The sequence below is a fragment of the Pyxicephalus adspersus genome, chromosome 1 (genome assembly GCF_032062135.1).
Source record: "Pyxicephalus adspersus chromosome 1, UCB_Pads_2.0, whole genome shotgun sequence".
Lineage (NCBI taxonomy): Eukaryota > Metazoa > Chordata > Amphibia > Anura > Pyxicephalidae > Pyxicephalus > Pyxicephalus adspersus.
Genome location: NC_092858.1, coordinates 83,262,962 through 83,283,137, shown reverse-complemented (window position 1 = coordinate 83,283,137; position 20,176 = coordinate 83,262,962). Strand labels below are relative to the sequence as shown.

The 20,176-nt window shown below is 36.9% G+C and overlaps 1 long non-coding RNA gene across 2 annotated transcripts in view; it reads left to right on the top strand.

The window, feature by feature from the left end:
• Positions 1–17,356, top strand: part of LOC140334110 (uncharacterized) — a 75,524-nt gene extending 58,168 nt beyond the window's left edge. For both annotated transcript variants that reach the window (XR_011921481.1, XR_011921479.1), the window contains 2 exons: positions 12,816–12,960; positions 15,975–17,356. This is a non-coding gene — a long non-coding RNA (uncharacterized lncRNA). The remainder of the gene's footprint in view (positions 1–12,815; positions 12,961–15,974) is intronic.
• The last annotated feature ends 2,820 nt before the right edge of the window (positions 17,357–20,176 follow it).

Sequence of the window (20,176 nt, the reverse complement as noted above, 5' to 3'; positions counted from 1 at the left end):
AGGGCTATATAAATTTCTTATTTTTATTCATATGTAAATATAAACAAAATAGTAGAAACTACTGTTTTTATATTTATATATAAATGAATTATATATATGTAAACTGTATGGAAACATTTTAAAAAGATTGACATTCTTTTTGAATCAATCTAAACAACTGATCAACAAGGAATATAATCCAAAAATGTAAATGTGCTTAATTTCCTGTTAAAAATAAAGCCTCTTTCAAAATGAACGTCTGTCTCAATACACAGTTAAAAAACAATACATACACGTGAAATATTGTACTAGTGACACTGCTATTTCTTGGTTGCTTCTTTCTTGGCAGTTTCCAGTATCCAGTCAGCATCCAACCTGCTCAATGAACAATAAGTCAGCATCATTGACCCCTAACTCACTGTTCAGTGAGCAGATAGTTGACACAGGGAGTTGTACAACTACACAGTATGGATTCATAAAATTGGTTGGCATTAGCAATCCTTTTTTTAACACACATAATATTTATATAGCTGTTTGGTTAGCAGTATATGTCAAGAAATATGAATATATATACACATATTTATTCTGGAAAATGACAGTTACGCTTTTTAAAAATGTAATCTGGATTTTCATATCTTTGAGATCTAAATTATGAGAATTGTGTCTGCATTATTCATGAATGGGTATATAAGACTTATTCTCAGGGGTGTCTAATGAATGTGTGCATACTCCTGCTTGGTACACTGCATATATTTGCATGGAACTTTTAACACCTGCTCATATTAATAATGAATAATATAAAGGGTTGAATACTAAAGTGTGCAAATGTAATGTTTAGAATGGTATAAGGTGTCAGATCATTTTGGGGAAATATTAATGTAGACCTGTAAAAGAGGTTTTATTATTGACATCATGCTGAAAATGCAAGCTACCTGGCTGGTATGCTAACTTGAGCTTTTTAAATTCCTGCCCTGTCCTAGAGGCCTGAGTTTTTTTTTTTTTTTGTAATGCTTACATGTTTTTTTCCGTTTGATATAGGACAGTAAAGATGAAGCAGCAGAGCAACCATCAGCATGCCCCATGTTGGCACATGATCACTATAGCACAACTTATTGGCTTCTAATGCTGCTCCACCCTATCCATTCTACAACAGACAGTATTACAAGAGGCTGATACTAAGTCATATTCAAGTATTTACACTTTTTCTATGTAAAATGGTATATTACTATAGAAATGCATCTGTTTGCATCTCGTTTATTTGCCTATTTAATAATGTTATACATATATACATTTCTTTTGAGGCTAATTTTATTCCAAGCAAAAGAATTTAAATGGGAAACACCAGTTAGTTTCTCAAACACCATGTTAAGGTACAATGTATGGGCAATCAAGGGAATAAAACAACTAATAGTAAAACAAAATCTATACTGGAGTATTCTAATATATTCAAAAAAGTAGATTGCTGCTGTAAAACATAATGTTATGACTTATAATAATAGCACTGATTGTAGTGCTATTATTCTACCTTAGGCAATTGGTACTAATATCTGTTCATTGTAAAGGTCATAAAATATTGATTTTTCCTTAATGTCAGAGATATCAGTACATAAACTCCAAGTTCAGCTCTGGAATACCGCACTTTGTCCTAACGAAAAGAAAAAAAGGACTGCTGGGAAATCTTACTTTATATTTAGGATTGCACTTGTTCATGTAAGAATCTTATGATTTAGTTTTTTTTGTATTTTGTAGGGAACAATGTTTTTTTTTGTTAGTTTTGTAGGGAACAATGAAGGAAGATTCTTTTTAATCTGAATCCATCTAGGTATTTTCTCTCTTTGATATTGCTTTGTAGACAGAGAACTGAGCTACTAAATATTAAGAGAAGATATATGGTAGTAATCCATTAACAACTCGAAATGTTCAATTTCACACAGTTGTACAGACTCCCCTTCTGTACTGAAATTGCTTACTGAGATATCACAACACGCTAGGAGATTTTAATAAAGTAAAGAAACTGTAAACAAATCATATAGAGCCAGCCTTATTTCCTAGCTAGTGGACATCCAGCATCATCTAGCCATTTCCTTCACATCCCCATTGTCAAAGAATTTCAGTTCTTTTAATGGTGAAGGCTCATCATCATCATCACGTGTACATTATCATAACTTTTTATTTTAAGGAAGCCATAAAGAGCCCCCCTTCCACCAGCCAAGATCTGTCTGCATTGCACAAATAAACGCAAAGTCACAATGGTAAAGTCAGTAGATTTAAAATGGGGTGTGTACTGAAAACAGGAATGCTTATTGAATAACTTAATAGTGTGTTGATGGGGAGTGAAAATAGGATCCACAGATGGCAAAATATAAACAGATTAAAGTTTTTTTTTTTTAGGAATCAACACATTAAGAGTCTAGAATAGAACAGAATATAGATTTTAGGCAAGATGACCAGCAGTAAAATTTGGCATAGAATATTATATTACCAGGAAATATTTTACTTATTCTCTTCCACAAAGTCTTGATTTATTATATTTACAATACGCATATTGTATACAGATCTGTGTATCTAAAAAATTATGACTCCCAAATATTCTGTTTTCTGGTTTACCAAGGCAGTTAGGAATACTATTATGTTGTAACAGAGGGACGGCAGCTAGAACTGTATTTGATTTAACAAGGTCAATCTTTAAGCAGGACACCTTTGTAGATGCAGTTTGCCTTGAATACATTGGAAACTGAGAAATTAGAGATGATACATAAGCTGAAACCATGAATGTCTTGTTGGGTTCAATTTTAAATAGAAAGACAAGAGAGGTGGAAGTCTACCTGTATGTTTTAAAGTAGGAGGAATACAGTGGGAAAGAGAGAATATAAAACGTTTTCAGAGCATCTGCAAAAGTATAAATTTATGTAGGGTGGGGTTTTATCCAACCAGTTCCTAATGCTCAATTCTTTTTCTAGCTAAGGTAAAATGGAAGCCAATGAAAAGACTACAAAGAGATGCCGCAGGAGATGAGGGATAGGAGGGATGGATGTCTGCCTTCAGCATTCATAATAGATTGTAGAGGAGAGAGTTGGGTTAGTGGAATACCAGAGAGTAGGATGTTACAGTAGTCCAGATGAGAGATGATAGGAGCATGTCCAAGGAGTGTGGGGGTCTCTGGTGACAGGTGGGGGTGGATTTTGTAAATGTTGTGCAGGTGAAAGTGACAGGACCTGGAAATGTTCTGAATATGAGGGGTAAAGGAGAGGAATAAAGGTGATGCCCAGACATGTGCCTGAGTGGAGGGACAAAAAACAGAGCTGTTAACAGTTGGAGATATGTCAGGGAGAGGGGGGGGGGGGGGGGGGGTAGGATGATGAGTTCTGTTTTATCCAGGTTGAGTTTCAGAAACCTGTCAGCTATCCATGTGGTGAGATTGCCAATTGACAGCATGAAACCTTATACAGGACTGAAGCAGTCAAGTCAGGAGGGACAGATAGATTTAGGTGTCATCAGCATACAGATGGTACTGTAAACCTAAGGAGGATATGGGACGTCTGAGTGAGAGGGTGTACAGAGAAAAGAGAACCAGTCCAAGGACAGACTCTTGGGGAAAACCAACAGGGAGGAGAGTGGGAGAGGCAGAATTACCATTGAAAGAAACTTGAAAGGAGCGGTCAGACAGTTGGGAAGCAAACTAAGAGAGAGCACTGTCACTGATACCAATGGAGCGCATGATTTGGATAAGAAGGCAGTGATTAACAGTGTCAAAAGCAGAGGAAGGATCCAGGAGAAGGAGGAGGGAAACATTGCCTTGAGACTTAGCCCTGTCGAGGTAATTGGCCATTTTTGTAAGAGCTGTTTTGGGGGAATGGGCAGCTCGAAAGTAGAGTGGGTCAAAGAGATAGTTGGTGTTTAGGTAGTCAGTAAGACAAGGCGTGCAAAAAGTTTGCAAAATTTGGGAGAAGGGAGATAGGAAAGTAGTCAGAAGGTAGAGAGGGGTCTAGTGAGGGTTTCTCCAGAATAGGGAAAATTATGGCATGTTTGAAAGTGGGTGGGTAGATACCAGTAGAAAGGGAGAGGGAAGAGTTTGGTTAGTGCAGGGGCCAGGGTGGAGGAGTGTGCACAGAGTAGATCAGAGGAAATTGGGTCAAGCAGACAGGTGGGGATGATGAGAGAAGAGAGGAGACTGCATCCAGAGTAACAGGGCTGATGGGTTAGTGATGATTTTAGTTATGAGGGTGAGGTTAGTGATGATTTATAGGTGGAAGGAGTGGATATGGTTGGAGTAGCACAATGAGCAAGACATAGTGCCCCTGATTCATCAAGCAGAATCGGATTATCGGTCGCGCATTCGTATTAGCGATCCGGGATCGTACGCGGTCGCGCTATTCAGCAACGGAAAAAGCTCGCGCACGGAGCCGCGCTTATCCGACAGCTTTTTACTGGCGATCATGCATTAAAAGTCACTGTTCCCCTAAAAAATCATAATTTTATCTCTGTAGTAGGTGGCTATGTATGTCTGGAATCATATGTCTTGGGCAGAAAAAGTAATTTTAGGGGGAGCAGATGGGAAGTCAGCGCTGAGGCCACTTGCGCTCAGCTGCACGAGCAGTCTTTTGTAGATGTTTGGTGTAATTGTTGTGCCAAGGTCGGGGTTAGCAGGACAGGGGTAACAGAAAGTGGCAGGGGCAACTTTATCCAGAGCCAAAGATAGTGTGGTTGAACTCAGTGGCAGCTTTATTTGGAGATGTTATTTTAGAGAGAGTGGGGGTTAGGGACATAAGGCAGATTGAGTAAAGGTTGTGGTCAAGGTAATGGATGTCTTTCTGACCAGGTTTGGGATGTGGCAAGATTCCTGGTGTAATAGGGAAGGGTTTGGGTTCATAGAGAACTTGGCTGACTTTTCATTGGGGTACAACCTATATACCAGAGATGGTTTGCACCTAAATGAAAGGGGGTCTGCTGTGCTAGGGGATTTAGAGGAATGGTGGAGTGATATTTAAACTAGGACAGAGGGGTGGGACAGGTAAATAAGGTGGCAGAAAGGTTAGTCAGGGGTCAGCCACTAGTGGAGGGTGGATTGGGGATAGTTGGGGGGAGGGTTATGACTAAATAACAGGAGCTTCCCATGTTACACACAAACATTGGATTGCGCAGTATTATTTGTACTGAAAAACAAAACGATTTGGCAAACATTGGTGGTAAAAGCAGCAATGGTTTAAAGAGCTGGTTCACCAATGCTAGAAGTCTGGCAAACAAAATAGGGGAGCTAGAAGCCTTAATAAGTGAAGAGCATCATGACTTGCACTGCTGAATCCTGGCTTTGTTGTTTACATGACTGGACTGTCAATACTCCTGGGTATACTCTCTTTTGTAAATACAGAGTCAAACGAAAGGGTGGTGGTGTCTGTCTGTATGTGAGAAGTGATCTAAAAGTGAATGTGAAAGAAGAAATTGCGGATGGAACAAGCGATGAGGTTGAGGCATTATGGGTGGGGTTGAATAACATACAATTAATTATTGGAGTCTGCTATAGGCCCCCCAGTGCTAAGGAAGAAATTGATAATCAACTACTAGTACAGATAGAAAAAACAGCAAAAAGTGAAAATGTTTTTATCATTTCAGATTTCAACTACCCTGACATTGACTGGAGTAATAGCATTACAGGAACAGCAAAAGGGAGACAATTTGTAAATTTAATACAAGATAATTTTATGGTACAGTTTATAGAAGCTGGACCTAGTTCTTTCTAACAATGCAGAGCTTGTAACAAATGTGCATATAAAAGAGAATCTGGGTAGCAGTGACCATAATATGATTTCATTTGATGTAAGCTGTAAACAGGAAGCAAACATGGGAAAGATAAAAACATTTAATTTTAAGAGAGCAAATTTTAAGGGCAGCTCTCTGTGACTTGGACTGGAAGATAATATTGTCCTCAAAGAACACAGAACAGAAATGGGAACGTTTCAAGTCTGTTCTACAAAAGCACACTTAAAAAATATATTTCAATATGTAATAAGATTAGGAGGCTAAAATTAAAACCTATGTGGTTGTCAGCTGATGTTAAAAAAGCCATAAGAAACAAGAAAAGGGCATTCCAAAAACATAAAAATGGAGGATCACCTTCATCGTTTGAAAACTATAAAGAATATAACAAAAGATGTAAAAAGGAGATAAAATGTGCAAAACTTCAAAATGAAAGATTGCAAAAGAAAGTAAGGCAAACCCCTGAAAATTGTGTAAGCATATTAATAGCAATAGCAATATTAATAGCAAAAAGATCATATCTGAGCATGTAGGCCCCTTAAATGATGTCTCTGGGTTGGTAACTGAAAAGGCAGATTTACTAAACAATTTTTTTTAGCTCTGTGTACACAAAGGAAAATGGCAGAGCTCAAGTCCAAATTCATAATAACAATGTCACTGCCTTAAACAGTTCACAATGGCTCAAAATTGATATGATTGAGAAACTGTTGGGCAAATTTAAGATTGACAAAGCACCAGGACCTGATGGATTACATCCACGTATCCTCAAAGAGCTGAGCTCACTTATTTCAAAGCCATTATTTATAATTTTTAGAGACTCATTAGTTTCAGGCATGGAACCAATGGACTGGCGTAAGGCCAATGTGGTTCCTATCTTAAAAAGGGAGGAAAGTCATTACCAAGTAGCTGCAGACCGGTTAGTTTAACGTCCATAGTTGGAAAGGTCCTAGAGAGTATGATAAAAAACCACATAGAGGAGTTTCTGTTAGAAAACAATATTATAAGTGATAGACAGCATGGCTTCAAGAAAGACAGTAGGTTAGGTTGAAAAAAGACATAAGTCTATCAAGTTCAACCACTAGGGAAATAAGCATATGCCGGATATAAAATCCTATAGGACATAGTTGGTCCAAAGGAAGGCAAAAAAACAGGTAGACAGTGCAGTAGCAGTGTCAGTTGATATAGTGTACTTGGACTTTGCTAAAGAATTTGACACAGTACCCCATAGACAGTTAATATGCAAGTTAGGGTCAATAAATTTAGAAAAAACAATCTGTAAATGGATAGTGAACTGGCTTAAAGACTGCATGCAGGAAGTAGTAATTAATATACTCTGAATGGTCTAAGGTTATTAGTGGTGTACCCCAGGGTTCAGTGTTGGGACCTTTACTGTTTAACATCTTTATAAATGATATAGAGTTTGGGATTAAAAGTACCATTTCTGTATTGCAGACTGCACCAAACTATGTAATGGAATAAAGTCCATACATGATGTCTATAGTCAACAAGCTGAACAGGATGTACTGATTGGTTGGGCAGCCAAGTGGCAAATGACATTTAATATAGATAAATGTAAAGGTATACACTTGTGGGCTAACAACACGCTTCATACTGTCTAGGGAGAATACATTTGAGGGAGTCAGAAATGGAAAAAGATCAGGGGTTTCTGGTAGATCATAGACTTAATAACAGCATGCAATGCCAAACTGCAATATCTAAAGCTAGCAAAGTACTTTCTTGTATTTAAAGAGGAATAGACTGCAGAGATGGACAAAGCATTGGTCAAACCACATCTGGAATATGCAGTCCAGTTTTGGGCACCAGTTCACAAAAAGGCTATTATGGAATTGTAGAGAGGGCGGAGAAGGGCAACTAAACTAACAAAAGGAATGGAGGGGGATATAATCACCCTTCATGAATATATAAATGGTCCATATAGAGGAATCTCCTCCCAAATATTCACTTTGAGATCATTACAAAGAACAAGAGGGCACTCTTTGACCCTTCATGAATATATAAATGGTCCATATAGAGGAATCTCCTCCCAAATATTCACTTTGAGATCATTACAAAGAACAAGAGGGCACTCTTTGCGTCTGGAGGAAAAAAAGTATAAGCTCTGGATAAGGAAGGGATTCTTCACTGTAAGGTCTGTGAAAATGTGAAATTGGCTCCCTCAGGAAGTAGTTTCAGCAAGTACTAGAGATTGCTTTAGGAAAAATTAGGATGCATTTCTAGAACCACAGAATATAACTGGGTATTGAGGCTTTAGAATAAAGATAACAGAGACTGTTGATCCAGGGAACATCCGATTGCCTTAAGGAATCAGGAAGGATTTTTTTCCCCTGCTGAAGCAAATTGTACCAGTGTTTTTTTTGCCTTCCTCTGTACCAACTATGTCTTTTTTCAACCTAACCTACTATGCAACTATCTAACTATGTAAGATTTAGATAGGTAGAACATGATGAGGTTGTGGTCAGAATGGGGAAATGGGGAGTTGTCAAGGTGGGTGAGGTTGTGATACATAATGGTAAAACACAGGAGCACATTAAACAATATGGCAAACTGAAGTCCACGTGAGCAGCAGCTGTAGTTTGGGTTGTAGTGGGATTTGTAAGCTTGTTGGGTTCCAGGTGTGGGATAGAATGAATCAAATTTAGAGAGGTGGCTTGGTGGAAAGGCAGTTCAGGATGGTAGCAGCAGAGGTTGTGTTGGAGTTCAGGTGCATAGTTAATGATAATTAAATCCAAAGGCATGAGAAAGAGGGAAATAGCAGAGCGTAGTGGTGGTTCCAATCATGTTCCAGTTCAATTCCCTATCATAGAAGGTCAAAGTACCTCACATTACATATGTTTAGCACTTCTACATATTTGGTGTCTGGTAAAGTTATGGGGTATACAAAGCTGCTACATGGCCTAAGGCCCCATTTGGTTTGAGTTAATCTCTGCTACCAAAAACTCAATTGGGCCAAAGACTTTCTTGATAAAATCTTCTAAAGTCTTCTAAATAGGAAACTATTCGGGTTAGTATTTAGCCCTTTCTGCTTTGCCAGCAAAAGAATGGGTAAAAAAGAACTCTAAATATTATTTTATCCAATCATGTAAATTGGATTTGTTAACAAAAACCCAAATGGAAATTGATAAAAAAATATCGTCTTACATAGATGTCAGGAAACCATTCCCTCTATTTGTGTCCTGTTGACAACCTCAAAAGTTTTCCCTCACTTTTTTGCCAATTGAGAATGGTCACCAATGTAATAAACCACATAACATGTGCAGTAATCAAGACTCAGAGAAGGTTCTACCGCTCACCACACTATAAAAAAAAGGTTTTTGGCTACAGATACTCTTTAAATATATTATTTAAAAGTACCTCAATTTGTGTTACCATGAAGCCTTCTGTAACATGTACAGTAGATCGGGAAGATTGAGGTGCAACACTATAAGCCAACCAGGCTCCATGGAGTGGAAAGAATACTGTGATGGCCTCATTTGTAAGCTGATGCAAGCTGGGCCCTTGACCAAGCTGAGTTTTCTAAAAGCCAGGCGATATAAAAGAAGCTGAGAACCTGGCTATGTTATCCTGCAGGGATCAGTGAATCTTAAGGGTGGCTGAACAGAAATACAAGTTTTTCAGCAAGTAAAACAGTTTCCTCATATGTATTCCAACTGTATACCTTGTATTTAGATGCTTGCCTATGGCTCAGCTTTAAGGTTTTAAGTTAGACCTGGGATATAGTTTCTAAGGTTGCCTAATAGGGGACATGCAACGATCACTTTTTAAATTTTTTTTACTAACACAGGCTTTAGCTTATTAAATTCAGTTTTGTTTCCTCCCATAATGTTGGTAAAGAATATTCAGTACACCATTAGGCAGAAAGTAATTATATTGTACAACATCAAAACAAGATCAGACAGTACATATTTGCTTAAATGGCATGCATATTCTGGCTTCTAAGTTAAATGAAATTGCAAAAAAAAATAATACCGGTACATTACCTAATGATCCGACTATTGGACAAGATGTATCCTAGTGTTGTAAATAGAAACAGTAAAGGATTTTGTGTATGTGGACAAACAAATGTAATACTTGTAAATTGACATATCTCTCAAGCCATTTCTTTATCTTAATCTTCTCTTTTGTTGTCTTCTACTTATACTGTATATTTGTGTCTTACACAGCTGATCCTATTCTTTTATCCAATAAATGGGATGAGATTAGAGATCCCATCCAGATTACATTTCCTAAATAGTTGTTTAAAATATGCTGGAATAATTATCTTGTCAGCAGGCTAACTATATGTGCCAATCAATAGAAAGGTCTATTGATGCTTTTTCTGTAATGTCACTTGTAAATCACAAATTTGTATCTTGTGGTTTTCTAAGAATATCCATTTATTCCTAAATTTAGGATTACCTATTAGTCTGCAAATAATTTAAAAATCATGTATGTAGTTTAAATTCTGCCAATTTGAATAAACTAAATATGCATTTAAGTAACAATAAATGATATACTTTAAAGTCATATTTTCTTATTCTGACCAGTTGTAATAACACAATAATCTGCAAATTCGAATTTTGACAAATCTCTTAATGGAGTACTTTAAAATAGTTTTAAAGACTAAGGCTAGGGCGATACTGCCAACTAAATCTCTTTTCTACTGAGAGGTTTAATGCTTTGTTGGCAGAATCCTCATCTGATACAAGAGACATAATGGGAAACCAGTAAATACCACAGTAGCAAATACATTTATTATAAATATTAAATTACCGGTGTAGCCCTAGCCTCAGTCTATACTACAGATATGTTGTGTTACATGTCATAGTAGCCATGTCATGTATATTAATAAAGTATTCATAGGTCCTTTTTTATGTAAATTGCTATGGTGCAGGTAAAAACGCCCTTCTTTCCCTATTAAGGGTGGTACAGGACCTATGAATATTTATGTCTAAAAAGTAGTGGTGTTTTACGGTATCAACATAGCTTGAAATTTTAGTTTATGTAACTATAATAATAATTATTTTTATACTATTATTTGTTTACAGGTATATTTGTTTCAAGGATTTAAGTCACATGTGCCTAGAGATTGTAAAAAAGGCGATGCACTGGTATTTTACATTTCACCCCTCTGTCCTTTTAGTAGAACCTATTTACTGTCAAAATACTAGGACTATGATTTAGCTTTCTTTAAGTGTCTCTAAGAAAAAAAGGCAATGTCTGTAAGTCACTTAGCAAACTCTTCATCATCAAGATTCCAGCTAAACTCCAGGCAATCAGGTAACTATGCAGGTGAAATACCAATAGGGATCAGTTTTACCTGCCAAAGGATTTGTATTTCTGACCATCCATTTCTGTCTGGCAGGGTAGGGGACCTGATTTTTTAACACTTAGTTTTTTAGCACTTAAAGGTCCAGCCCCCCCCCCCCCTTCTACCTATTGAGAATGTTTTCCAGATCATTTACTATGTTGGTAACTGGGCTCCCTCTTTTTGACAACATTTACAAAGTTATCTTACCTTCTTTTAATGGCTGTAAAGTTTTTATATTTTATGTATGGGAAAACGTAAAACCTGTCTTTGGATAGATCCTTTTTAAGTAGAACTTGACAGAACTGTCTTTTCTTGGGGTTAAATTTCATAGCCTGCCAGAGATTTCCTTCAAGACATGCTATTTTACTTCTTCTGACTTTTTAACGTTATCAGTATGTTATTTGAAAAGTGGAAGTATCACACTGGGCACTCTCAGATCTTCGGAATTTAAAATGGTAAGTAAAGGTTTCTAAAGCATTTGGATCCTTTGAATATGTTTTTTTCTCATCCTAGTGGGGGCATGATGATGCACCTTCTTTTTTATTTACAAACACATTCTATGACAAATGTAAGGAATACCGCAAGGAGCATTGTGATTGGTGCTCATTCATCGTAGACAAGTTTTTAATTTGTCTATAAATGCTGTGACTGTTTAATGCTTTGAAAAATAATCACTGCCCTTTAAAATGTGTATAAATGATTATTCTAAGATAAATAGAAGGAAAACACACACAACAAGACATTAGTGAATACTAGAGGCTGCATGTTTTATGAATCTATGGTGGGGAACTAACAGTGCCATAGGGGCGATTGATTGAAATCCAAAGAGACTGGTAAAATCTAAAAACTTGAGTTTGCAGCTGTTAATGACATGAACAACAGCTTGTGACTTTAATGATGCATTCTCCTGAATGTACAAAGATTCTAGAGAATGTTACTGCAGCTTTTGGGTATATATATATATATATCTAACACTGTTCAGATTCAAATATGTGCAAGATTTGAACAAACAGAGCCAGTTGTATAAACAAGAGAAGTGAAATAAAGTAATCATGAGAAAACACAAATGTAAAAGTAAATACCTAAAAACATTTTTTTTGCCATGTTGTAACATGTCTACAGTTACTATATATTACAGTTTACCTTGTATAACTAGCCATTGCTGCTGTTCTGACAGTGTGAAATAATTAGAATATTAAGATTTATACAAATTATAAATTATGATTATACCTATGCAGAATCTTATAGATGTCGTAAATAAATCCTAAATACAAATTTAGGACATTTTATAGCAATGTATTCATAATAAAGTATTTGTAAAGTATACATAGGGTCCTCTTCAAATGCATGTTATGTTTTGGTTTCATTTTACTACTTTGTCATAAGTAACTAGACTTCACATCACACTAACATTTATTTTAACCTAATTATCTGTCAAATGTATGTCTTCTTACAAGTTAATGCAAATTTTGACTTTCTAAGTACGTTCCAAATAAACCCAAATCTAAACCAAAGGTTATCAGCCCTTAAATTAGGTTGTTGCATTAGTTTAAATTTTCTGACTTATTTCTAACTTTTATTCCTTTTTATCCTTTATTTTTAACTAATGATCATGCTAGTAACATATTTCCTGTCCTAGGATGATAGTGCTCATTAACCATTCCTTATCTAGGGAGGAACAGAATCATTACCCAATGTCAGCAAAGGGAGAAGGTTAACAGTAATTTTTTTATTAACCGAACAAATAAGTTCACAATTTTCTTTTATTTGTCAGGAATGCTGAGCAGGCTGCAATATCTGAACACACACAACAATGATGTTTATGGAGTCACCTGAAGCTGAGAAGATGCTTCTAGGCAAACTCTTAGACACCTGGGAGCTTTTCTCTTCACCACTTGTGCTCTGCCTGCAAACTCCAGGTTAGCTAAGACAAACTGATTGAATGCAGCATTTGTCCCCAAATTAGTGACACACCAGAGATTCCAAAACTTTCCAGGAATATTCTGCACAAATTCTGAATGTTGTATATATAATGAAAATGGTTACAAAAATCTAAAAGGTTAATAGAAATGCACATAAAACATTTGAGGTTAATTCTAATGTACTAAATAAAATTCAGGGGCTCAACAGTGGTGGACCACTGTGTGGACCACAGGTTTAATAGATATAGACACAAATTTAGAATTGTCCACTAGGTAGCCAAGGTGGAGGGAAATAAATGTGGGAGCTATACACAACATCTAATAACAATCCAGTAAGTTTTCAATTAGTTTTGAAAAAATCTTATAGGTTATTATACAATTCAAGGTTGGTAGTTATTATTGTTGATAATATTAGTTATATACTTTAATAAAATCCAGTCTGGATCCAATTGCTAGTCCTATACCAATTACTTTCAAAACTTAAAAGAACCTGAATTTTCTGTTACATTATCACCCACATCACTGCTTTTACTATTGCTGACGAGATTGTAAGTTCCACTGGCCAGTCTTGTCATCTCATTATACCTAAAGACTTTATGACATTGTGAATATCCTGTAAGGACTTGGTGGTGGATTATTTTGTCAGCCAGCGATCAGATTCTATGTAACATAAAAAAGTGATGAGATCACTTCAGGCCAGACTCTCTTACACTAAACCTGATTTATGAAATTTCTCCAAGATAGGAGAAGATAAGTCTAAGGTAAACCTGGGTGATCCAGCAATATTTGTGGCTTTTAGGTAGCTTAAAAAAAATAATATGGGTATACACCAGGTATAAAGGGTGTGGTGGGAACAATTATCCTTTTTTCCCTCAAGAGATGCGTTTTAATGCTAAGCTACTACAATCATGAACATGAAAATAGGCTTTATTTGCTTAACTTTACATTTCTACATCCTTCTTGGATGATTAGAAAACAACATCTAGGAGAACAGGCGGAACAGTGTTGTGTAGGCGCCTCTCACTTTTACGTTTGCATTTATTATCTCTGCAGCTAAGCAGCAATTAACCACAAGGTGTGTTTTAAAGCCCAAAGCAATACTGAGTTGAGTTTAAGTCTCGAGAAACACGATCCACCTTCAATCCTTTAAACAGTCATTTGCAGACAGTCAATACTGTGTCTAGGATTTTGTTACATGCAGAGAGATCTGAATGCCAGTAGGAAAAAAAGTTGCAAAAGAGCTTTGGGAAATAAAAAGTAGAATCTTATTATATCTCCTGTGTTTGCCTGAAAGAAAATCACACTGTGGTATTTATTTATATTCTGTTAACTATACAAATTGTTCGCCCACCCAGTAACAAAAATTAATGATCATGTTGGCATAATGGACTAAATTGGAGACATTAAACACTATGTTTATTGCATTATAAAATGGACAAGAAAATTGGTAGTATCCTAAAAATATAATGCCACAGGTGCAACTGACATATTGTTAGCTCTTCCAAAAAAAGGTTTAGCAAGTGTAAATGCTTTCATTTTTTTCACAGTTAGAAATTTTGTTTTGTCTTTGCCAAAAAGCAAAGTTCAAGCACATCTGAGTAAAACCTTAAATGCACAAACAAAATTACTAAATTTCCCTGTATTTGAGAGTTTCTCTATACTTGGTAACACGTTTCTGTGTATCTAAGTCATTCTACATTACGTGCCTCCATGCCTGGGCTGTGGGTTATGTGATTGGCTTTTCTAGGGTTCCAGTACAATAGTTTCTACTGTGAAGCAAAACATTTCCTTGGTTCTTACTGCAGATAACAATATTTTAATGCTTTTTACATGCTAATTTTTAATGGATATTGGTACAGTGCAAATATATTTTTCCTGTTCTGTTTGATAATTGTTTTATATATACTACTTTGTATGCACTTAGTACACAGAGTATACAGTAGTTTGTTTATTTGAAATAAACCATTTTACCAAATATGAGCATTAACCAACTGCTGGGGACTTGTTTATAACTTATTTATAATTGAGAATTGATAATGGTATACATTCTGGTCATCCTGAGAATAAAACTTGGGTAGCAATATGTAGTTGGCAGAGCCCATGAGTTCCCACTGCATAACATAACAGAGGGAGATCTGATTTTGACAGGTCACATGACAACGCTCTGTACATAATGGGCCTGATTTTTAAAAGTTCTCCAAGGCTGGAAAAAATACACTTTCATTAGTGAAGCTGGGAGATCCAGCAAACCTGGAACAGATTTCTTAAAAGTCATTTGCAATTTGTTTGACTTCACTTTGCTTCACTGGTGAAAGTGTATCCTATCCAGCCTAGGCGAACTTCTATAAATCAGACCCAATGTGCATTTCTTTTTGTACTGAATCCAGAGAAGTGCATAGGGCTTTTTTGTTTTACAATAGCATGGCCATATTACTGCTTTTTAATTGACCTCTTTAGGTAATACATCGTCCACAACTAGGAAGAGATATTCTCAGTTCTTGTAGCTCAGACTAGAACAGTTCTTCACAATTAAAAGAAAAAAGATTGATTGGATGCAACATAAAGTAGACCCTAGCTTTGATAGAAAGAAAAGGTACCACAATGGACTAAAAATTAGGTATTCATTTGATATAAAAGCATTAAAATTATTTTGTGCAGTACTGAAATTTTCATATTGCAGATTTGGCCTGCCATGTGTTTACACCTGAATAGCAAAAGTATTTAAAGTAAATAGTGTTTCTTGATTTTCCTTCATTTTTAGAACGGTAATTTTTGTAAAATTATCAGGTATTCCAAAATAAAAACATGGAAATGGCACAGTGTAATGTTTTGGCAATCACTGCTTTAATTTAAAAGCCAGTTTCCGCGCATCAAGTGTCCCCCCACACCCAAAAGGGGAATATGGGGAGGGGGGGCATAGATTTAATAATTTGTTTGACACTTTTGTCTATCTGTGATTGTTTAGTGTGTGCTGTATTATATTTGAAGATTTGTTCCATTGTGCCCTGTAGTTCTAGAGAAAGAATCTTCAGTTTGAACATAAGATGAAGATAAGATAGTCTTTGAGATGTGGTTACGGAAGCCTCCCCCTCCTGAGAACATCTACTAAAATAAAGCATGCTTTTTCTCTCAAGGATGTGAACTTTTTTCATACATTTTCTGGGAATTTTGTAGAATGTGTGTTTTTTTAAGAGGTGAACTTTACACTGTTTTGGAACGTTTACTTTGTAATTTGTTCTATTTTGTTTAGAACCTCCCTTGGGCTGAATTCAAACTGGGAGTGATGTTGCCACGAACTGCTGTCACTTGGGGAGATGGCACATGTAGTGTCTTCCTGCTGCAGCCCCCTAGGGATAAAATAGGGGCTGCATTGAATGGGGTATAAGTACCACTCACTGCCGCCAGTGATCACATGTTCAGATGCTGTTTTTTTTTTAAACTAAGGATGCCCTGAAAGTGCTCCAGTGGCTGTCAAGGTGCCATCCACGCATGGCAAATATTTTTTACCCCAGCTAAATTCAATATTCCACTCATCTATCATAAAAGAAAATTTTGGAATTTAAAAGCTAGGCCTGATTATTTAGTGTTATCCTCTTTATCATTAGCTGAAATTCGTTGAATCTAGATATTGCTTTATTCTTACAGAATTTTAAAGGAACCACAATTTAAAATCTAAGAAAAAAAAAAAACATAATATATTTACTAAAACACCCATAAAATCTTCATGTTGTGATATGAATATATTATTATTAATAATAAACAGGATTTATATAGCGCCAACATATTACGCGGCGCTGTACATTAAATAAGGGTAGCAAATGACAGACAGTTACAGAACATGACACAGGAGGATAAGAGGACCCTGCCATAAGGAGCTTACAATCTGGGAGGTGGGAGAAGTCTTACACAAGGAGTCTTACACAATGAAGTCAGCGGTGATGCCAGATTTCCTCCACTGGCGCTCATCTGCACGAACAGTCTTTTGTAAGTGTTTGGTGTGATTGTTGAAGGTGAAAATTAGAGATGGCGGGGGAGGAGGAACTCTGTATGTACAGTTAGGGGAGAGAATGAGACCCACACCAGCCCCTAGTCTGTTGCTAGGTCTAGGGGTATGTGTGAAGTGCAGGCCTCCATAGGAAAATACAGCAGCACAAGCAGAGTCTGTGGATAGAGGTTCATTTATTGCCAACAGATCTGGCATTCCATAGACTGCCAGAGAAAGGAGGTAAGAACATATAGGTAGTGGGAAAAGTAATGAGGTTAGGAGTAGTGCTAGTTGAATATCTCACTATTCATTTCGACAGCTATTCGATCGAACAGTGAGATTTTGTTCGGGTGATCGAATGCCGAATTCGAACACCATTAAAGTCAATCTTGGGAGAATTCAGGTTATTTTTAGGGCCTATTAAGGGCTGCAAGAGCAATCAGATTGCTCTTGCAGCCCTTTACTAGTTGTATGTGTTCTTGGATAGAGTTTCTCTATCATGTCATTGTAGGATAACCTGTAAAAATAGATAAATACATAAATAAACACACTCAATAAATAAATTTAACATTAATTTTAATTTTTTTAAAACATTTTTTTAATCCGAATTCTTACCTTTAAATTTCGTTTTTTTTTTTTTTTTTGGGGGGTCGGGTCTACCTGAATTCGAACAGCCATTTTCAAGTCGAATATAAGGATAACCCGACTTCGAACACCAACACTACCGTGTTTCCCCGATGATAAGGCAGGGCCATCAAATAAGACAGCCCCCCCTTTTTAGGTAAAAATGAAAAATAAGCCCCCCCCCCGCAAATAAGCCACCCACCGATTACTTACCAGAATCGCGTGGTGCGGTGGGTGACTCCGTGTGTGGTTCCTCCGTGTGGTTCCTCCGTGCGTCCTCTTCATGAAGAGGAAGTGACAGGACTGAAGTGACTCCGCCCACGCAAACACACGTGACTCCACCCACGCAAACACAGGCAGCTTCCCTCATCCCTCCCTAACGGAGACTGCAGGAGTTTGTTCAGGAGTTCAGACAGGTTTTTTTTTGCTGTGAGCAATACCACTCTATATACGGTAAGCTTTAGAATGGGACATTAAATGGTACAGTATATTATTGATTACAGTAGAAGGGGACAATGAATGGATCAGATTAATCAGAAGGGGACAATGATTGGCACAGATTGATCTGAAGGGGACAGGAATGGCACATGATTGATCAGAAGGGGACAATGATTGGCACAGAGTGATCAGAAGTGGACATGAATGGCACATGATTGATCAGAAGGGGACAGGAATGGCACATGATTGATCAGAAGGGGACAATGATTGGCACAGATTGATCAGAACTGGACATGAATGGCACATGATTGATCAGAAGGGGACAGGAATGGCACATGATTGATCAGAAGGGGACAATGATTGGCACAGATTGATCAGAAGTGGACATGAATGGCACATGAACAATAACTGTGTACTGTAGTCTTCTTCATGGGTAAATAAGGCATCCCCCTGAAAATAAGCCCTAGAGCATATTTTGGCCTTCAAAAAAAAAATAAGACAGTGTCTTATCATCGGGGAAACAGGGTAGTTAGGAGGAGGGTGAATGTTTGTGAGAGGGTAGGGAAGAGAGAAGCTGTGAGGGGGACCAGGGTTGGGTGAGATGTCACCAGCAAGTAGTAAAAGAGAGAAAAAGTGCAGAAGTACAGAGAAAGCAGAAAAGTGAAGGAACAAACAGAGAAGGGGTTACCAGACTGGGGGGGGGGGGGGGGGGATAGAGCAAGCAAAGAGAGTGCAGGGTGAGCGATACATAGTAACAGGTAATTAGGAGTCCTATGAGTACATAATGCAGTGCAGCAGACTGAAGTCCATGTGAGCAGCTCCTGTAATATGGGCTTTAGTAAAGCTTGTCATCTTGTTGAGGTCCAGGAGTGGCATAGCAATCAGTCAGTGAGAAGCTTGGTGAAAAAACAGTTCAGGATGGCAGCAGGAGGGGTAGTGCAGACTTTCAGGTGGTTCAATGATGGTTCAGTCCCGAGGCATGAGATGGAAGTAGCAGAATGTGATGTCATGTCCAATTCTGTTCCAATTCCCTCTATAATTCTCAAAGCATTTATAATTTGGCATAAGATTTGGGCACGAGGCCAGGGTCCCACGTGACCTAGCCTGATGTTTATATAGAAGTGCTTTGGGCCCCGAATATGGATGGACTGATGAGAGTAACAAGGAATTTTGAATATCAGTTGAACCTGGGTAGGGGAGGGGATTGACAGGGGAATAAAATCAAATAACAATAAACTGGGACGAATGGATTGGGAGTAGATAGTGCTATAGCCAGATTCAAATTCGTGCAGTTAATCTAAAATGCACAGCATACCATAGACAATCACATGGAAATTGCACACAGAATGGGGATGGCAGTCAGATTGCACAGCATACCTGTAGATGGAGAGATAAATGCAGATTAGGTGCAGGCAGATAAATGATGTCAGTTCAACAGTGATGGTAGTTGCTATGAAGAGTGATGAAGATAGTGACGATGATGTTGAAGTAATATATTAAGTAAATCCCATTTATTGCTCTTGACATGATTTTCAGTTACTTCCTCTGCTTCTTCAACTTGTAAAATGGGAAAATTATCAGAGCTACAAACAATTACAGTGACTTGTTAATTACATCCCAATATCTATAATTCATTCAAGATAAAAAATAAATAAAATACATAATTTTGTTTGCACTTACATAATGCTTTAGTACTTTAAAAAGTTTATATCTGAAATCCAACTGACCTTTCTATTGGCTTAAATGGCAAACATCCAGAAGGTGTCCTCACTATCCATGAAACGGCATCAACCTTCACCAGGAAACTATTGCTTCCATCCAAAGTTTAGGCCTATGACTATAATGAATAAATTAAAATAAATAATACATAAACAATACATTTTTCTGATTTATTTTTCAGCATAATAAAACTTTTATAAATACAAAAAAAACATGTTTGTTTTTTATGAACTAGGATATAAAGCAAATTTCTGTATGCATAAACCCTTACTTCAAAATACTACTGTTGCTATGTTTGATACATTTATACAGGTAGATTAAGAAGAAGTTCTTTTTACGGATCTCTTACAAACATCTTGGCTGTGAGAATAAATTTACCCTTTTCTAATATTCATCTCAGCATTTTTTAAGGTAAGGGCAGAATGTGGTTTAACAGTTTTCTTTTAC